Consider the following 19,312-nt stretch of genomic DNA (forward strand, 5'->3'; position numbering starts at 1 on the left):
TAGTGGTTGCCAGGGGCTGATGGAAGAGGAAATGGGGAGCAAATGCTTAATGCATATGGGACATCCTTTTGAGGCGATGAAAATGTTTTGGAACTAAAAGTGGCTGTTGTATAATATTGTGAATACACTAAATCCCATGAATTGTTTACTTTAAAATGATTAATTTTGAGCAATGTCAATTTTACTTCAATTTTTTAAGTGTAAAATTTTTTAATAAATAATATCTTAAACTTAAGGTTGAAATCAGATAAATGTCAAAGATCTTACAAGATACCACATCAAACTTCAGAAAATACTCTTTAATTTTAGTGACTTTTCCACCACTAAATTCAGACTTTTGTTTTATTTGTCCAATTTGGTTTTATTTCAATATAAAGAAAGTTACCATTAATTTACTAATTTTTACATTATAATGACACTAACATATTATAGATAGTTGTTATATTTTTGTCTGTGATAGTAGTATTCCATGGTTTTCCACCCCACTCTGAACATCTCAAAAATACTACACAGTGCATTGAGAATAGTAGCTCACTGTAACAATGATTATCAAATATCTAGGTATACCTATCTAACAAGATATATTAGAATACTTCAAGGAACCCCAGATCATTCTGATCCCTCTCCTCTCCCCATGTTACACACCCCCCAATCATCTTACCTGGCCCCACCTCTGCTATCAATCTTGAGAACCACTGGTCTCAATTTATATATAATTTATAATTTTTTATATATTTATATATTTTTATATCTAAATTTATAATTTATAATTATATAAATAAATTTATATATAATTTATATATAAATTATATAATTCCAATGCAAAAAACTAAAGTAAAAACAAATGTGTTTATGTACTATTTGGGGGTGGGAGGAGGAAGGCACAGGAAGGGAAGTGACCAATAGCCATCATCAGATTCTCAAAGAGGAATATGACTCCCTGCCAAAAGTGAAGATCCCTACTATATTCGATGAGGCTCATTCATATACAGTACAGTTCTCTAGGTTAATAACTTAATAATCTACAGCAGAAACCAAGTATTATTCTCATAAGCTGGGAAGACAATAGAAACAATATACCTAGGTAGGACATGGCTATGCTCCCTATGTCCCCAGAAAAAAAAATTAAGAAAAATTTTAATCTACCCAAGTTTCCACATGAAATTAAACTGCACCAAAATGTACCAAAGAGGCTACTTTATGATACCTGAAAAGGATATTAAAGAAATAGTAACATATAGTGCTTAGAGTGTTTAGTCCTGAAGTGCTAGAACACTATCAAAAGGGATTCCTTGATTACACATTTTGATATATTCTTCACACACATATTCACATAATCCATCTTTCAAAGAACTAGATCAAATCCAAGAGTTCCCAAATGAAAAACAGCTATAATGAAATCTGCACTTCCAAGCCAAGCTCTGGAAATGTCATAAGACTATAAAAAGAGTTCTTTACTAACTGCTTACTAATTTCAAATTTTGTTTTCAGATTACATTTCACAAATCATAACTGAGAATGGCTGATTCAAGTTTGGAAAAGTATATTTACTATTAAAGATGGAAAAAATTAGAAGTGCTGAAATCATTTTTAAAAGAGATGACAAAATTTTTCCTGCTATACAATGAAATGATTAATAAATATAACTAGAATAATATTTTTAGATTTTCCTTTAATGGAAAATATTTTTCCTTATACCACATCTGCCATTATGTCTCCAGTTAGGGGGCTGGGACAAACACTACTTTGGAAAAGAAAGGGCTATGAAATAAAGGACCTTCCAAACACAGGGGGGAAGTGGAAAGCTTACTCCATTTATCCCTAGTAGGTAAACAACGGAAAAATCAAAAGTAGGGGAGACTTTTGCCTAGCTCCACATGTGAAACACTGCATCTAGACCATCATGTAGGATGGTCCCGGGACACTATGGTTTGGGGGGAGGAATAACAGCCTTAACAGAGGAAACAAATGGGCTTGGGTCAATACCCCTGCTTTTGTATGGCCTCCATATATAGACAGAATCCATTAGTTCTATATGCTCCTAAGGGACAGAGAAACCAGTTCCATTTAGGCAGTCAAAACAGTTCAGGACAAGACTAGAGAAGCTTTGTAGAGCACATACTCCTTAATGACTGGCCACAATTCCAAGACACACTCTATCATCATCACAAAATCACATAGGGACTACCCTGTAGCACTTAAACAGCACCCTGAGGCACAGTGGAGGGAAAAGGAAAGGGAGGATACCTGAAAGACTGAGCGGATACCTGAAAGACTGAGCATATACCTGAAAGAAGCTGAATTCCCTAACGAGAAAGACATTAACTGGCAAATTTAAGCTAATACCTTAAGCCTCTCCTTGCCTACCACTACTCTAACTGAGTAAGAGGCTTTTGAAAGATTAGAGCCACTACAAAAAATAAGGAAGCTATATTTTCTTTGAACTTTGAATGCTCGAAGAGAAATTTTCAACTGTGCTGCATGAACAATAAGTTCATTGATTTCTCTTTCATTCCCTTTACACATCAATCAAGATTTTAAAATACTATCATTAATATCCTCAGATAAGACACTGCATCAATAAAACGAGAGTAATTTTAAAAATAAAAAAAGAGCAAAGAGAAAAAAAGTTCTTGAAAATCAGAAATAAGAAAGCAAAAATAAACTCAATAAAAGGACTGGAAGATAAAACAGATAATATTGGCCAGGTGCAGTGGCTCACACCTATAATACCAGCACTTTAGGAAGCTGAGGTGGCAGGATTGCTTGAGCCCAGGAGTTCGAGACCAGCCTGGGAAACATGGGAGACACCATCTCTAAAAAGGTAAAAATATAGGCTGGGTGCAGTGGCTCACACCTGTAATTCCAGCACTTTGAGAGGCCAAGGCGGGCGGATCATGAGGTCAGGAGTTCGAGACCAGCCTGGTCAACATGGCAAAATGCCATCTTTACTAAAAATACAAAAATTAGCCGGGCATGGTGGCGGATGCCTGTAATCCCAGCTACTCGGGAGGCTGAGGCAAGAGAATAGCTTGAACCCGGGAGACAGACATTGCAGCGAGCCAAGATCGTGCCATTGCACTCTGGCTTGGGCGACAAGAGCAAGACTCCATCTCTAAAAAAAAAAAAAAAAAAAAAAAAAAAAAAAAAAAAAGTAGCCAGGCATGGTAACACACGCCTACAGTCCCAGCTACTCAGGAGGCTGATGTGGGAGGATCAATTGAGCTCAGGGGGTCAAGGTTGCAGTGAGTCATGATTGTGCCACTGCACTCTAGCCTGAGTGACACAGCAAAACCCTGTCTCAAAAAAATATATATATATACACACACACACATATATATACACACATATACATACACACACACACCACACACATATACATACATATACATATATATTATATATATATATATATGTTTTTACCTATTAATGATTAGGATTCAGAACAGCTTGCAATTGAAGAAAAGGCAACCAAGGCAAAAACCAAGCAACATTTGAAGGAAAATTATTTCTAACCTAGCATTCTATAACAAGTCAAACTATCAAGAATTAGGCAGAAGAAGAAGGTATTTTTCAGACTTGTGGCATTCCCATTCACCCTTTCTCGGGAAGCTGCTTGAGAAAGTATACCGCCAAAACAAGGGAATAAATAAAGAATGAAGAAGATACGGAATCAAAAACCAGAATTCAAAGCAAAACATAGGCAAAGGGAATTTTCAGACTGATGAGGAAGGGAGATTTTAAGATGAAAAACTGTGCATAAGGGGAACAAGCGCTCAATCTGAATTAAACCCAATCAGAAAAGGTGGCATCAAAAAGATGACATTTACAAAATACTCAACGTGTTTCAAATGTAATGAGAGGGAAATTTAGATAATTGGGGAACAATTTAAAAATGAATTTGTGATAAATACATAGAAAACAAAAAAGGGGGAAGAATGATTATTAACTCAGGGGAAAACAAGGTTTTACAAGAAAGGAAAAGTTATCACGGTATACCAAATGATTCAGCTGTGAACTGCATTTTCAGAGTAATACTAATATAAACAATTCTAACAAGAATTATGATATAATTGTATTGGGAGAATGAAAGTACAGAAAGTGTGCATATGTGCCAGAAAAGGGGAAGAGAGTTAAATCCTCATCATTCATTGCAGGAAGACATTGGATAACACTTTAAGAAGTAACAGCAAAGGTGGTGATTGTTGCACAATAATGTGAATATGGTTAATGTCCCATAAACTTTAAAATGGTTAAAAGGAAGTCCTAGCCAGAGCAGACAAGAGAAAGAAATAAAAGACATACAAATAGGAAGAGAAGTCAAACTATCTCTCTTCACAGATGATATGATGCTATACCCACAAAACCCTGTAGTGTCTGTCTAAAGGCTCCTAGATCTGATAACTAACTTCAGCAAAGTTTCAGGATACAAAATCAATGTTCAAAAATCGGTGTCATTTCTATACACTAACAATGTCCTAGCTAAGAGCCAAATCAAGAATGCAATCCCATTTACAAAATGGGATAAAATACCAAGGAATACAGCTAACCAGGGAGGCAAAAGAGCTCTACAATGAGGATTACAAAACATTGCTGAACAAAATTAGAGATCATACAAATACATGGGAAAACATTCCATGCTCATGAATAAGAAGAATCGATACTGTTAAAATGGTCATACTGCCCAAAGCAATTTACAGATTTAATGCTATTCCTATCAAACTACCAATACATTTTTCACAGAATTAGAAAAAACCTATTCTAAAATTCACATGGGCCGGGCGCGGTGGCTCACGCCTGTAATCCCAGCACTTTGGGAGGCCAAGGCGAGCAGATCACCTGAGGTCAGGAGTTCGACACCAGCCTTGCCAATATGGTGAAACCCCATCTCTACTAAAAATACAATAATTAGCCAGGCGTGGTGGTGCACACCTGTAATCCCTGCTACCCGGGAGGCCGAGGCAGGAGAATCATTTGAACCAGGAGGCGGAGGTTGCAGTGAGCTGAGATTGCGCCACTGCACTCCAGCCTGGGCAACAAGAGTGAGACTCTGTTCTGTCTCAAATGAATGAATGAATGAATGAATGAATGAATGAATGAATGAATAAATAAATAAATAAATAAAATTCACATGGAACCAAAAAAGAGCCCGAATAGCCAAAACAATCCTAAGTAAAAAGAACAGAGCCAGGCAAATGACATTACCCAGCTTCAAACAATACGACAAGACTACAGTAACCAAAACAACATGATACCAAACCACATGATACCGGTACAAAAACAGACACATATACAATGGAGCAGGTTAGAGAATCCAGAAATAAAGCCACACACCTACAACCATCTGATCTTAGGCAAAGATGACAATAACAAGTAATGGGAAAAGGACTCCCTATTCAATAAATGGTGCTACAGTAACTGGCTAGTCATATGCAGAAGACTGAAAGTGGACCCCTTCCTTACACCAAATACAAAAATCAACTCAAGATGGATTAAAGACTTAAATGTAAAAGCTAAAACTATAAAAACCCTAGGAAAAAAACCTAGGAAATACCATTCTGGACATCAGTCCTAGCAAAGATTTCATGATGAAGACTCCGAAAGCAATTGCAACAAAAGCAAAAAATTGGCAAGTGGGACCTAATTAAACTAAGGAGTTTCTGCGCAGCAAAAGAAACTATCAATAGAGTAAACACACAACCTACAGAATGGGAGAAAATGTTTGCAAACTATGCCATCTGACAATGGCCTAATGTCTAAGATCTATAAGGAACTTAAATCAACAAGCAACAAACAACCTCATTTAAAAATGGGCAGAGGACATGAACAGACACTTTTCGAAAGAAGACATATACGTGACCAACAAGCATATTAAAAAATGCTCAACATCACTGATCATTAGAGAAATGCAAATCAAAACCATAAAAAAATGCTCAACATCACTGATCATTAGAGAAATGCAAATCAAAACCACAGTGAGATACCATCTCACACCAGTCAGAATGGCTATTATTAAAAAGTCAAAACATAACAGATGTTGATGAGGTTGCAGAGAAAAGGGAATGATTACACATAGTTAATGGGTATGTAAATTATTAATAGTTCAGGCACTATGCAAAGCAGTTTGGAGATTTCTCAAAGAACTTAAAATAGAACTACTATTCAACACAGCAATCCCATGACTGGGTATATAACTAAAGGAATACAAAGTTCTAACATAAAGACACATGCACATGTATGTTCATTGCAGCACTGTTCACAATAGCAAAGATATGGAATCAACCTAGATGCCCATCAATGGTGGACAAGATAAAGAAAATACAAACTCCATACACCATGGTATACTATGCAGCCTTAAAAAAAGAATGAAATCATGTCCTCTGCAGCAACATGGATGGAGCTGGAGGCCATCATTCTAAGCAGGAACATAAAACCAAATACCACATGTTCTCATGTATAAGTGGGAGCTAAACACTGAATACACATGAACACAAAGAAGGGAACAATAGACACTGGGGCCTACTTGAAGTTTGAGGGTGGGAGGAGAGTGAGGATCAGAAAACTACCTATTGGGTGCTATGTTTATTACCTAGGTGATGAAATAATCTGTAAACCAAAGCAATGTGACATGTAATTTACCCATGTAACATGTACACCCAATCCTAAAATAAAAGTTGGAAAGAAAAAAAACTTTTAATGGTTAAAATGATATATTTTATGTTATGTATATTTTACAATAAAATTTAAAAGTAACAGTAAAAGCATATGGAAGGTAAGTTCCAAACAAAATGCTAAAAAAGTTGAGCCTTGTTGCCTCAAAAAATCAAGAAAGCTAGATGGTTAAGGGGAGGTCAGGGAGATAAAAGGCACTACAGAGGAGTGTGGGAATTCCTTGAGCCTTTGTATATGCTTAACTTTGACAAAAATGAAAAGTAAATTTAAAAAACAAATAAGGAAATTTTAAAGCTGGCATTTTCTTTCCTGACTGTAAGATTTTAGACTACTCTTTAATTTGCCCTTTAATTAAAGTACAACACACAAAATGACAGTATGTTTAACATCTGAGGAAAGCATATGTCCTGAATAGGTCAATGCTCATAAAAATACATTTATGCCTATTCCTCAGTGCCAAGTATATGAGGCTATGTGGAATTTTGAACAGTTGCCAAATTAAGCAAAGTAAATCTTTGCTGAGTAAATCTTCGGCACCACTTCTACCTGACTAAACTTTCTACATCATAACTGAAGCTGTGTATATCTACTCTCACAGAGAGAAACAATCTAAATAATTACACATGAAATTACACAAACTCTCTATTGTATTTCCACTAACAATTCAAATACCACCAATTCAGAATTTATAATTCAGAAAAGACAAATTATTAATTTTAAGAATATGTTTAAAAATTAAGAATTTACTTTGCTCTCAAATCAAGACTCCACCATAAATATTAGAGGTTTAAGTAGTTAAAAATGCGCTGCAACTCATCTGATTGGCAAATAATTTAAATTGTGATAACCAAGTGCTGACAAGAATGTACAGCAATAAGAACTCTCTAATTTATCCTGAAGGGCAGCAGGATAACCTGAAACAAATCTTTGAAACATAATTTCATATTATGTAGTAACGGTTAACATAATGTACACTCAGGCTGGGCACCATGGCTCACGCCTGTAATCCCAACAGTTTGGGAGGCCAAGGCGGGTGAATCACCTGAGGTCAGGAGTTCGAGGCCAGCCTGACAAACATGGTGAAACCCCATCTCCACTGAAAATACAAAATTAGCCGGGTGTGGTGGCACATGCCTGTAGTCCCAGCTACTTGGGAGGCTGAGGCAGGAAAATAGCTTGAACCTGGGAGGCAGAGGGTTGCAGTGAGCTGAGATCACACCATTGCACTCCAGCCTGGGCAACAAGAGCGAGACTCCATCTCAAAAAAAAAAAAAAAAAACCGATAATGTATACTCTGCCACCCAGCAACTTAACTTCAAGAGAAACTCGTTGTATAAAGAATTGCTCGGCCCAGAGCGGTAGCTCATGCCTGTAATCCCAACACTTTGGGAGGCTGAGGAAGGCAGATCACTTGAGGACAGGAGTTGGAGAACAGCCTAGCCAACATGATGAAACCCCGTCTCTACTGAAAATACAAAAAAAAAAAAAAAAAAAAACCAGCCAGGCATGGTGGTGCATGACAAAGTCCCAGTTACTGGGGAGGCTGAGGCACAAGAATCCCTTGAACCCAGGAAGCAGAAGTTTCAGTGAGCTGAGATTGCACCAACAGAATGACACTGTCTAAAAAAAGAATTGCTCATAGCAACACTGAGAATATTCATGACAGCATTGTTCGTAATAGGAAAAACTATGTAAACAATATAAATGTTGAAATTACATAAATTATATCTATCTCACCTGAATTCTATAAAGGACTGAAAATGAACAAATTATGACTATATCATCAAAGTAGATGAATATTAAACATGGCCCTGACCTAAAGATGGAAGTCTCAGAAGAATACTTAGAGGATCATTCAATTTATTAAAAAATTTTGAAAACAGGCAAAAGTAGGTAATATTAATACATTGTCTAGGGAATCTACATATAGCCAGATGGCAAAACTATGAAGAAAAATAAGAGAATGTTTTATTACAAACATAAGAACTATTTATCGTATTAGGGGAGTGAGATGTGTGGGGAAGAACAGAGCATCTAAGGAACTGGTAATATTCTATATTGTTTTGGGATTGGTTACAAAACTGTCCACTTGGTGATTAACGTTTAAAGCTATGCCTGTAAGTTTTATGTACAGTTATGTAATGCTTCACAATATTAAAGGGAGGCCAGGTGCAGTGGCTTACACCTGTAATCCCAATAATTTAGGAGGCCAAAGTGGGAGGATTGCTTGAGGCCATGAGTCTGAGACCAGCCTGGGCAACACAGGGAGACCCTATGTCTACAAAAAGTTAAAAAATTAGCCCAGCTACTTGGGAGGCTGAGGTGGGTGGATCACAAGGTCAGAAGATCAAGACCATCCTGGCCAACATGATGAAACCCCGTCTCTACTAAAAATACAAAAATTAGCCCAGTGTGGTGGCATGCACCTGTAGTCCCAGCTACTCGGGGAGGCTGAGGCAGGAGAATCACTTGAACTTGGGAGGCAGAGGTTGCAGTGAGCCGTGATTGCGCCACTGCACTCCAGCCTGGTGACAGAGCGAGATTCTGTCTCAAAAAAATTAAAAATAATAATAATAAATAATAAGAGAAGCAATAAAGAACAGAAAAATGCATTGAAATTAATGTGAGACTTGTGAACAGTAATTTTTTTCAATTTTTATGGGTACATAGTAGGTATACATATTTACGGATACATGAGATATTTTGATATAGGCATATAATGCGTAATAATCACAGCAGGGTAAATGGGGTATCTACATCACCTCAAGCATTTATCCTTTCTTTGTGTTACAAACAATCTAATTATGTTCTTTTAGTTATTTTTAAATGTACAGTAAATTATTGTTGACTGTAGTCACCTGTCGTGCTATCAAATACTAGATCTTACTCATTTTATTTAATTATATTTGTGTACCCTTTAACCATTCCCACTTCCCCCCACCCCCACTACCTTTCTCAGCCTCTGGTAACCATCATTCTACTCTATCTCTGTGAGTTCAATTGTTTTAATGTTTTTAGCTCCCATAAATAAGTGAGAAGATGCAAAGTGTGTCTTTGTATGGCTTATTTCACTTAACATAACCTCCAGTCCTATTCACGTTGTTGCAAATGACAAGATCTCATTTTTTTTTTTTTAACAGAGTCCCTCTCTGTCACCCAGGCTGGAGTGCAGTGGCACAATCATAGCTTACTGCAGCCTCAACCTCCCCAGGCTCAGGTGATCCTCCCATGTCAGCCTCCCAAGTAGCTGAGACCACAGACGTGCACCACCATACCCAGCTAACTTTTTTATTTTTTTGAGACAGGATTTCACTATGTTGCCCAGGCTGATCTCAATCTCCTTGGCTCAAGTGATCCACCTGCTTCAGCCTCCCAAGGTGCTGGGATTACAGGCATGAGCCACTATGCCCAGCCAGGATCTCATTCTTTTTTGTGGCTGAATAGTACGCCACTGTGTGTGTGTGTGTGTGTGTGTGTGTGTGTGTGTGTGTGTGTGTGTGTGTTCGTTCGTGTGTGTGTGTGTGTGTGTGTTCGTTCCACATTTCCTTTATCCATTGTGTGTGTGTGTGTGTGTGTGTGTGTGTTCGTTCCACATTTCCTTTATCCATTCATCTGATGATGAACATTTGGGGGGTGTGTGTGTGTGTGTGTGTGTGTGTGTGTGTGTTCCACATTTCCTTTATCCATTCATCTGATGATGAACATTTAGGTTGCTTCCAAATCTTGGCTAATGTAAATGGTGCTGCAATAAACACAGGAGTGCAGCTATGTTTTTGATATACTGATTTCCTTTCTTCTGGGTGTATACCTAGCAATGGCATTGCTATATCATATGGCAATTCTATTTTTAGCTTTTTGAGGAAGTTCCAAACTGTTCTCCAAAGCAGTTTTACTAATTTACATTCCTACAGTGTATGTGAGTTCCCTTTTCTCCATATACTCAACAGCATTTGTTATTGATTGTCTTTTGGATAAAAGCCATTTTTACTGGGGTGAAATGATAGCTCACTGTAATTTTGATTTGCATTTTTCTGATAATCAATGATGTTGAACACCTTCTCATATGCCTTTTTGCCATTTGTATGTCTTCTTTTGAGAAATAGCTATTCAGATTGTTTGCCCATTTTTAATTCAGATTACTAGATGTTTTTCCCATAGAGTTGTTTGAGCTCCTTATATATTCTGATTGTTAATCCCTTGTCAGATGGATAGTTTGCAAATATCTTCTCCCACTCTGTGGGCTGTCTCTTCACTTTCTAGATTGTTTCCTTTGCTGTGCAGAAGCTTTTAACTTGATGTGATCGCATTTGTCCATTTTTACTTTGATTGCCTGGGCTTGTGGAGTATTACTGAAGAAATATTTGCCCACTCCAATGTCCTAGAGAGTTTCCCCCAATGTTTTCTTTTAGTAGTTTCATAGTTTGAGGTCTTAGATTTAAGTCTTCAATACATTTTGATTTGGTTTTTGTGGCAAGAGATAAGGGTCTAGTTTCATCCTTCTCCACATGGATATCCAGTTTTCTCAGTTCCATTTATTGAAGAGTATCTTTTCCCCCATTGTATGTTCTTGGCACCTTTGTCAAAAATGAGTTCACTGTAGATGTATGGATTTGTTTCTAGGCTCCCTATTCTGTTCCATTGGTCTATGTGTTTGTTTTTATGCCAGTGCCATGCTATTTTGTTTACTATGGCTCTGTAGCATAATTTGAAGTCCTCCAGTTTTGTTCTTTTTGCTTAGGGCAGCTTTGGCTATTCTGGGTCTTTTGTGGTTCCATATAAATTTTAGGAGTATTTTTTCCATTTCTGTGAAGAATGTGATTGTTATTTTGAAAGAGATTGCACTGAATATGTAGACTGCTTTAGGTAGTATGGGTGTTTTAACAATATTGATTCTTCCAATCCATGTACATGGAATATCATTCCAACTTTTTGCGCCCTCTTCAGTTTCTTTCACCAGTGTTTTACATTTTTCATTGTAGAGATCTTTCACTTATTTGGTTAAGTTTATTCCTAGGTATATTATATGTAGCTATTGCAAATGGGATTACTTTTTTTATTGCTTTTTCAGACTGTTTGCTGTTGGCATATTGAAATGTTACTGATTTTTGTATGTTTATTTTGTATCCTGCAACTTTACTGAATTTATCAGTTCTAATAGTTTTTGGTGGTGTCTTTAGGTTTCTCCAAATATAAAATCACATCATCTGTAAAAACAGATAATTTGACTTATTCCTTTCCAATTTGGATACTTTTTATTTCTTTCTCTTGTCTGATAGCTAGGACTTCCAGTACTATGATGAATAACAGTGGTGAAAGTGGGCATCTTTTCCTGTTCTAGATCTAAAATGAAAGTCTTTCAATTTTTCCCCATTCCGTGTAATACTAGCTGTAGGTCTGTTGTACATGGCTTTTATTGTGTTACATTCCTTCTATACCCAGTTTTTTTTTAGTATTTTTATTATGAAGGGATGTTGAGTTTTATCAAATGCTTTTTCAGCAACAATTGAAATAATCATATGGGTTTCGGCCTTTGTTCTGTTGATATATCACATTGATTTATTTGCGTATGTTAAACCATTCTTGCAACACCGGGATAAATTTCACTTTATCATAATGATCTTTTTAATGTGTTGTTGAATTTGGTTTGCAAGTATTTGGGTGAGGATTTTTGCATCAGTGTTCATCAGGGATGTGACTCTGTAGGGTTTGTTTGTTTTATGAACCTTTATCTAGTTTTCGTAGTGGTAATATTAGCCTCATAGAATGAGTTTGGAAGTACTCCTTCCTCCTCTATTTTTCAAAATAATTTGATCAGGATTGGTATTAGTTCTTCTTTAAATGCTTGGTAAAATTCAGCAGTTAAGCCATCAGATCCTGGGGTTTCCTTTGCAGGGAGACTTTTTATTACAGCTTCAATCTTGTTCCTTGTTATTGGTCTGTTCAGGTTTTCAATTTCTTCATGGCTCAATCTTGGTAGGCTATATGTGTCTAGGAATTTATCCATTTCTTTTAGGTTTTCCAATGTATTAGCATACTGTTGCTCATAGTAGCCTCTAATCCTTTGAATTTCTGGAGTATCAGATGTAATGTCTCCTTTTTCATCTCTGATTTTATTATTTGGGTCTTCTCTCTTTTTTTCCTAGTCTGGCTAAAGGTTTGTCGATTTTATCTTTAAAAAAAAACTTTTCATTTCATTGATCTTTTGTATTATTTCTTTCACTTCACTTTCATTTATTTCTGCTCTGATCTTTATTATTTCTTTTCTTCTACTAATTCTGGTTTGGTTTGCTCTTGCTTTTCTAGTTGTTAAAGATGCATTGTTAGATTGTTGAAGTTTTTCTAAATTTTTGATGTAGACACTTATTGCCATAAACTTTCCTCTCATTACTGCTTTTGCTGTATCCCAGAGATACTGGTATGCTGTGTTTCCATTTTCACATTTGTTCTGAGAAATTTTTTAATTTCTTTCTTAATTTTTTATTGACCCACTGGACATTCAGGAACATAGTATTTAATTTCCATGTATTTGTACAGTTTCCAAAATTCCTCACTATTGATTTCTAGTTTTATTCCATTGTGGTCAGAGAAGATACTTGAGATTATTTCAATTTTTTTGAATCTTGTAAGACTTGTTTTGTAGCCTAACATACAGTCTATCCCTGAGAACGATCCATATGCTGAGAAAAATGTGTATTCTGTAGACACTGGGTGAAATGTTCTGTAAATACCTATTAGGTCCATTTGGTCTACAGTGTAGATTAAGTCCAATGTTTATTTGTAGATTTTCTGTCTGGATGATCTGTCCAATGCTGAAAGTGGGGTGATGAAGTCTCTAGCCATTACTGTATTGGGATCTATCTCTCTCTTCAGTTATAATATTTTCTTTATATATCTGTGTGCTCCAGTGTTGGGTATATATATATTTACAACTGCTATATCCTCTTGCTGAATTGACCTCTTTATTATTAAATAATGACCTCCTCTGTCTCTTTTTATAGTTTTTGTCTTGAAATCTACTTTGTCTGATATAAATATAGCTATTCCTGCTCTTTTTTGGTTTCCATTTGCATGGAATAACTTTTTCCATCCCTTTATTTTCAGTTATGTGTGTCTTTATAGGTGAAGTGTGTTTCTTATAGGTAACAGATGATGGTGTCTTGTTTTTTTATCCATTCATCCACCCTATGACTTTTGATTGGAGTGCTTAGTCAACTTGTGTTCAATGTTATTATTGATAACTAAGGACTTACTCTTGCTATTTTATGTGTTTTCTGGTTGTTTTGTGGTCTTCTCTTCCTTCTTTCCTTCCTTCCTATTTTCCTTTAAGTGAAGGTGATTTCCTTAGGTGATACTTTTTAACTTCTTGCTTTTTATTTATTGTGATCTACTGTATATTTTTTTATTTGAGGTTACCATAAGGCTTGCAAATAATATAACCCATTATTTTAAACTGAAGAAACTGATTGCATGAACATACAAATAAATAAGCAAAGATAAAACTATTGAAAACTCTACACTTCAGCTCCTCAATTTTTAACTTTTGTTGTTTATATTTGTATCTTATTATACTATGTCTTGAAAAGTTGTAGCTATTATTTTTGATAGGTTCATCTTTTAGTCTTTCTTCTCAAAATATGAGTAGTTTACACCACTGGCATACAGTATGTTCTCAGTAGTTGTTGAACTGAACAAATTATTTAATTAAAATTAAAAAGAAACAAGAACTAAAGGAGGGAGCAAGATGGCTGAATAGAAACCTCCAGTGATCCACCCCTCCAACTCCACCACTACAGGAACACCAAACTGAACAACTATTCAAACAAAAAATCACCTTTGTAAGAACCAAAACTCAGATGAGCAGTCACAGTATCTGGTTTTAACATCATATTAAGGAAAAACGTACTGAAGAGGATAGGAAAGACAGTCCTGAATTGCCTACTCCACCCTTCCCTTATCCCCTGGCAGTGCCCATGTAGCATGGAGAGAAAACATGTTTTGGGGGAAGGGAGAGTGCAGTTATTGTGGAACTTTACATTGAAACTCAGTGCTACCCTGTTACATTGGAAAGCAACACGGGGCAGAACTCAGCCAGTGTCCATGGAAGGAACATTTAGACCAGCCCCAGCCAGAGGCAAATTGTCTATCCCAGCTATTGGAACCAGAGTTCCAGCAAGCCTCACTACCATGGGCTAAAGGGCTCTGGGATCCTAAATAAACTTGAAAGGCAGTCTAGGCCACAAGGGCTGCAATTCCTGGGCAAACATATATATACAAGTACATATATGTATATATACTATATAGCTATATATGTAGTTATATGTTTAGTTACATGTGTATATAGCTATACATACATACATATAGCTATATATATGTATATAGCTATACACACATACATATAGCTATATATATGTATAGAGCTATTACATACATATAGCTACATGTATGTATAGTTATATATACATACATATATATACACATACATACATACACATGTAGCTACACATAGATATGTATAGCTATATGTAAGTATAGCTGTATACATATATAACCATATATGTATATAGCTATATATATGCATGTATGTATATAGCTATTCATACATATGTATAGCTATATACATAACTATACATATAACTACATATATAGTATACATAGCTGTATACATATATAACTATACATACATATGTATAGCTATATATAGTGTATATATGTATAACTATATACACAGCTATATATTATTAATTATATATAGTTATACGTATAGTTATATATAGTTATATGTATAGTTATATATAACTATATATTCATTTATCAATAATTATATAGTCACATATACAAATGTGTGTGTGTATATATATATATACACACAAAAATTATATAGTCACATATACAAATGTGTGTGTGTGTGTGTGTATAAATACACATATATACACACTCAAAAAAAACCTAAGGGCTGAGCACGGTGGCTCATGCCTATAATCCCAGCACTTTGGGAGGCCAAGGGGGAGCAGATCACTTGAGGTCAGGAGTTCAAGACCAGCCTGGCCAACATAGTGAAAGCCCATCTCTACCAAAAAATACAAAAATTAGCCAGGCATGGTAGCACACACCTGTAGTCCCAGCTACTCAGGAAGCTGAGGTGGGAGAACCACTTGAACCCAGGAGACAGAAGTTGCGGTGAGCCAAGATCGCGCCACTGCACTCCAGCCTGGGTGACAAAGTGCGACCCTATCTCAAAACAAAAAAAAAATTATACACACACACACACATACACAAACACATATACACACATATATATATAAAACTAGATAAACAGATCATTTCAATGTATTGTGTTGATAAAGTCAGCAATAAGGACACATACAGGAAAATAAGTAAACATAAAGAAGGGGCACTCTACCCAACCTGAAGATAGTTATTGACTTATTATTCCTTCTCTGCCAAATAACAGGTGATTATACAGGCTGAATGGATAACTGCACCTTCCTAATTTTCTCATTATAGGGTTGTGTCTTATAATATGATTCTTCAAATCTTATTAAGGTACCATACCATCTTTTACTATCTCCTTTACCTCCCTACAAAGATGTCCTTTATGCTATTTTTAATTTACTTTTTCATGAGTCCCATGAATTCATCTGTCTGCTTAGAACTAATTTTTAGTTGTATTTTTTTAAACTTTAATTAAAATAGAGGCAGGGTCTCACTATGTTGCCCAGGCTGGTCTCAAACTCCTGACCTCAGGTGATCCACCTGCCTTGGCCTCCCAAAGTGCAGGGATTACAGGCATGAGCCACCACATCTGGCCAACTAATTTTTAGTTTTTTTACACAAATTTCAAACATAGCTATATTTAAAGTAAGCATTTACTAGAGAAATTATAAAAATATTTACCAAATACCAGTAAGATACTAAATACTACACAAAATCTAGGATTAAACATTCTTCCTACTGAATGTAGAATTATAATTATTTTTATCTGAATCTATTTGCTTTTGTTTGACAAATCTGGTATTAATTCCTAAAGTAATTCATAAAATCTGATATTTTGGGAGAAAACCACTGACTCTTCAGATTTCAGCTATCTATCTCATTCTGAAAGTACAGCAAAGGCTGTCTCAGAAAGTTAAAATCTCAGAAGTTTCAAACTATATCCTTGGAGACTAAATGAAAATCAGTATTTATTTAAATCAAATACTCTCATTCTATTATTACTTGACTTTGCAAAGGCTCTCTTCCTTAGTTAAGAAAAATATATTTATAAAAAATAAAGTAAAATTAATTTTAATAATTTTATACATCCAATATGGTTTGGATTTGTGTCTCCACGCAAATCTCATGTTGAATTGTAATCCCCAAATGTTAGAGGAGGGTCCTCGTGCGAGGTAACTGGATCAAGGGGGCAGATTTCCCCCTCGTTGTTCTTGTGATAGTGAGTACTCAGGAGATCTCGTTTAAAAATGTGTAGCACTTCCCCTTCACTCCCTCTTCCTCCTGTTCCAGCCATTTAAGATATGTCAGCTTCCCTTTCACCTTCTGCTATGATTCTAAGTTTCCTGAGGCCTCCCCAGCCACGCTACCTGTAAAGCCTGAAGAACCAACCTCTTTTCTTTATAAATTACCCAGCGTTAGGTATTTTATAGCAGTGTGAGAACAGACTAACACGACATCCTTTGAGATAATACACCCTATAATGTCACAAAATAGGGATGTAGTAATGAACTAATATTAGGAGATTCCAAAGGATAAATAATACATTTTAATTCAGTGAAGAAAAGTCTAAAGTAATGGAAGTATTTAAGGAAGATAATTATCATGAGTAAATATCAAACACATACATACAATTTGAAATTTCAATCAAGTTAGGAGTATGATACCACTAATAAATAGAATTCAACAATTTTTATCTACAGATATCACTGCAAGAATATTTCTTCCCTCTTTGGGAGGCCAAGGTGGGACGATTGCTTGAGCCCAGGAGTTCAAGACCAGCCTAGGCTGGTGAGACCCCATCTCTACAAACAAACAAACAAAAGAACATTTCTTCCTTTTGTAATATGGCTTTTTTCATATGTATCTATGTTACTTGGCATAATCTTACAAATAAATCATATATCTGTAAGCTTGTAAACGATACATGGATATATGTGGTATATCAAATATCTAATACAAGGCCTTAAAGTTAAGGACTTTATAGACTTTTGAAAGAGTGTATTATTTGGAACACTTTGGCAAGCACAATGTTTTATCTCAAAATATTATTAAGTGGTTTCCTTTTGTGAAAAAAAGCAACATTACTATAATAATTTTATGACCTATAAAGCAAAAATTCAAACCTATAATTATCAAACATTTTTCTTAGATAATAATAGACGATTACTATACGTTTTCAAATTTATCTTACCAGAATATATTGGGATGATTAACTGACCAAGCTCTGTCTAGTGTTGGAACTTAGAATGCCTTAAATATTGCTACAGCATTAAGGGGTGATAGGGAGAAGAAGATCCCAAAACACAGAAGCAAAAATATTTATTTCTTAGTGCCACCAAGAAGACATAGTAGAGCTTAAAAGTAGAGCTTAAACAGAACAACTTTGAAATTACACATAGATTATGTCTCACAGAGGATAAGTAAAATGAACTAAATAATCCAAGATGTTGAAAATTCTTTCATATTTCTTTCAAGGAAGACATGGCTGGTAACAGTACTGTATAAAAACAGTCTAACAGCTGCAACTGTGTATTACTTAAGGAGGACTAAAGACACCATCTAATTATTTTTTAATATCAAAATAGTAAATATAAACATTAAAATGAGAAAAGGAGATTGAAATCCATGAAATGATATATGCTAAATTTCAGGGTAACCTAACATGACTAGAAAACTAACGAATCCCAAAAAAATCCATTAAACAGTTTTATGTCTGAAAAATTGGAATGCATCTTTTTTGCAAATTAAAGACAGATTGTAAAGGAGGGTTAGAGTTGGAAAGTTCTCTGCTCATCAAATTAAAACCAAGAACTCTATTCATAAAAATAAAAAAAATACTTATGTGGTCAAGTCACATTCTTTGTTTTAAAGTTTTTATATGCAACTTGGGGTAAACATTTTACTTGTGATTCATAATGAGAAATGATCAGTATAATGGGGGTTCCTAGAACACATGGGTACATTCCAGGTGATATGTAAGTAGCCATTTAAGATACCATAGGAAAGGAAGAAACACACCCTTAATACCCAGAGGAAAGAATGTGTTCACATGATCAACAGCTGGACTTGATTAAAAAGAAATACCAGGTTAGGCTAGATGGTGGTTCTTCCACAGTTACATGACGACACAAATGAGAAATGCTGCATTTCTCACAGCCTGTTGCCCAGCGATCTCAATGCCTGCCCCTCTACCCAACCCCGCAATGCAACCACCTCTTCTCCCTTTCTTCCTCTACAGCATTTCAGTATTTTTCTCATTTTATAAAATCATTTTTTTTAAAAAATGAGGACATCATAAAAAAGATTGATGTCACTTATGATTTGTGATTCATTTTCATTTTCATAAGCAGGATAAATAGAAACTGAAATTTTTTCTTCAAGAATTAAGTAAAAGTTATAAATGTGTATAATATTGCTTTAAATAAAA

General features: G+C 35.5%; 1 protein-coding gene and 1 long non-coding RNA gene across 5 annotated transcripts in view; one reads left to right on the forward strand and one right to left on the reverse strand.

The window, feature by feature from the left end:
* Positions 1–1,782, forward strand: part of LOC129052726 (uncharacterized) — a 41,723-nt gene extending 39,941 nt beyond the window's left edge. The window contains exon 4 of the long non-coding RNA XR_010139505.1: positions 1,492–1,782. This is a non-coding gene — a long non-coding RNA (uncharacterized LOC129052726). The remainder of the gene's footprint in view (positions 1–1,491) is intronic.
* TTC28 (tetratricopeptide repeat domain 28) overlaps positions 1–19,312 on the reverse strand; it is a 741,686-nt gene that overhangs the window by 627,607 nt on the left and 94,767 nt on the right. The window lies entirely within an intron of this gene.

Source organism: Pongo abelii, chromosome 23, assembly GCF_028885655.2.
Source record: "Pongo abelii isolate AG06213 chromosome 23, NHGRI_mPonAbe1-v2.0_pri, whole genome shotgun sequence".
NCBI lineage: Eukaryota > Metazoa > Chordata > Mammalia > Primates > Hominidae > Pongo > Pongo abelii.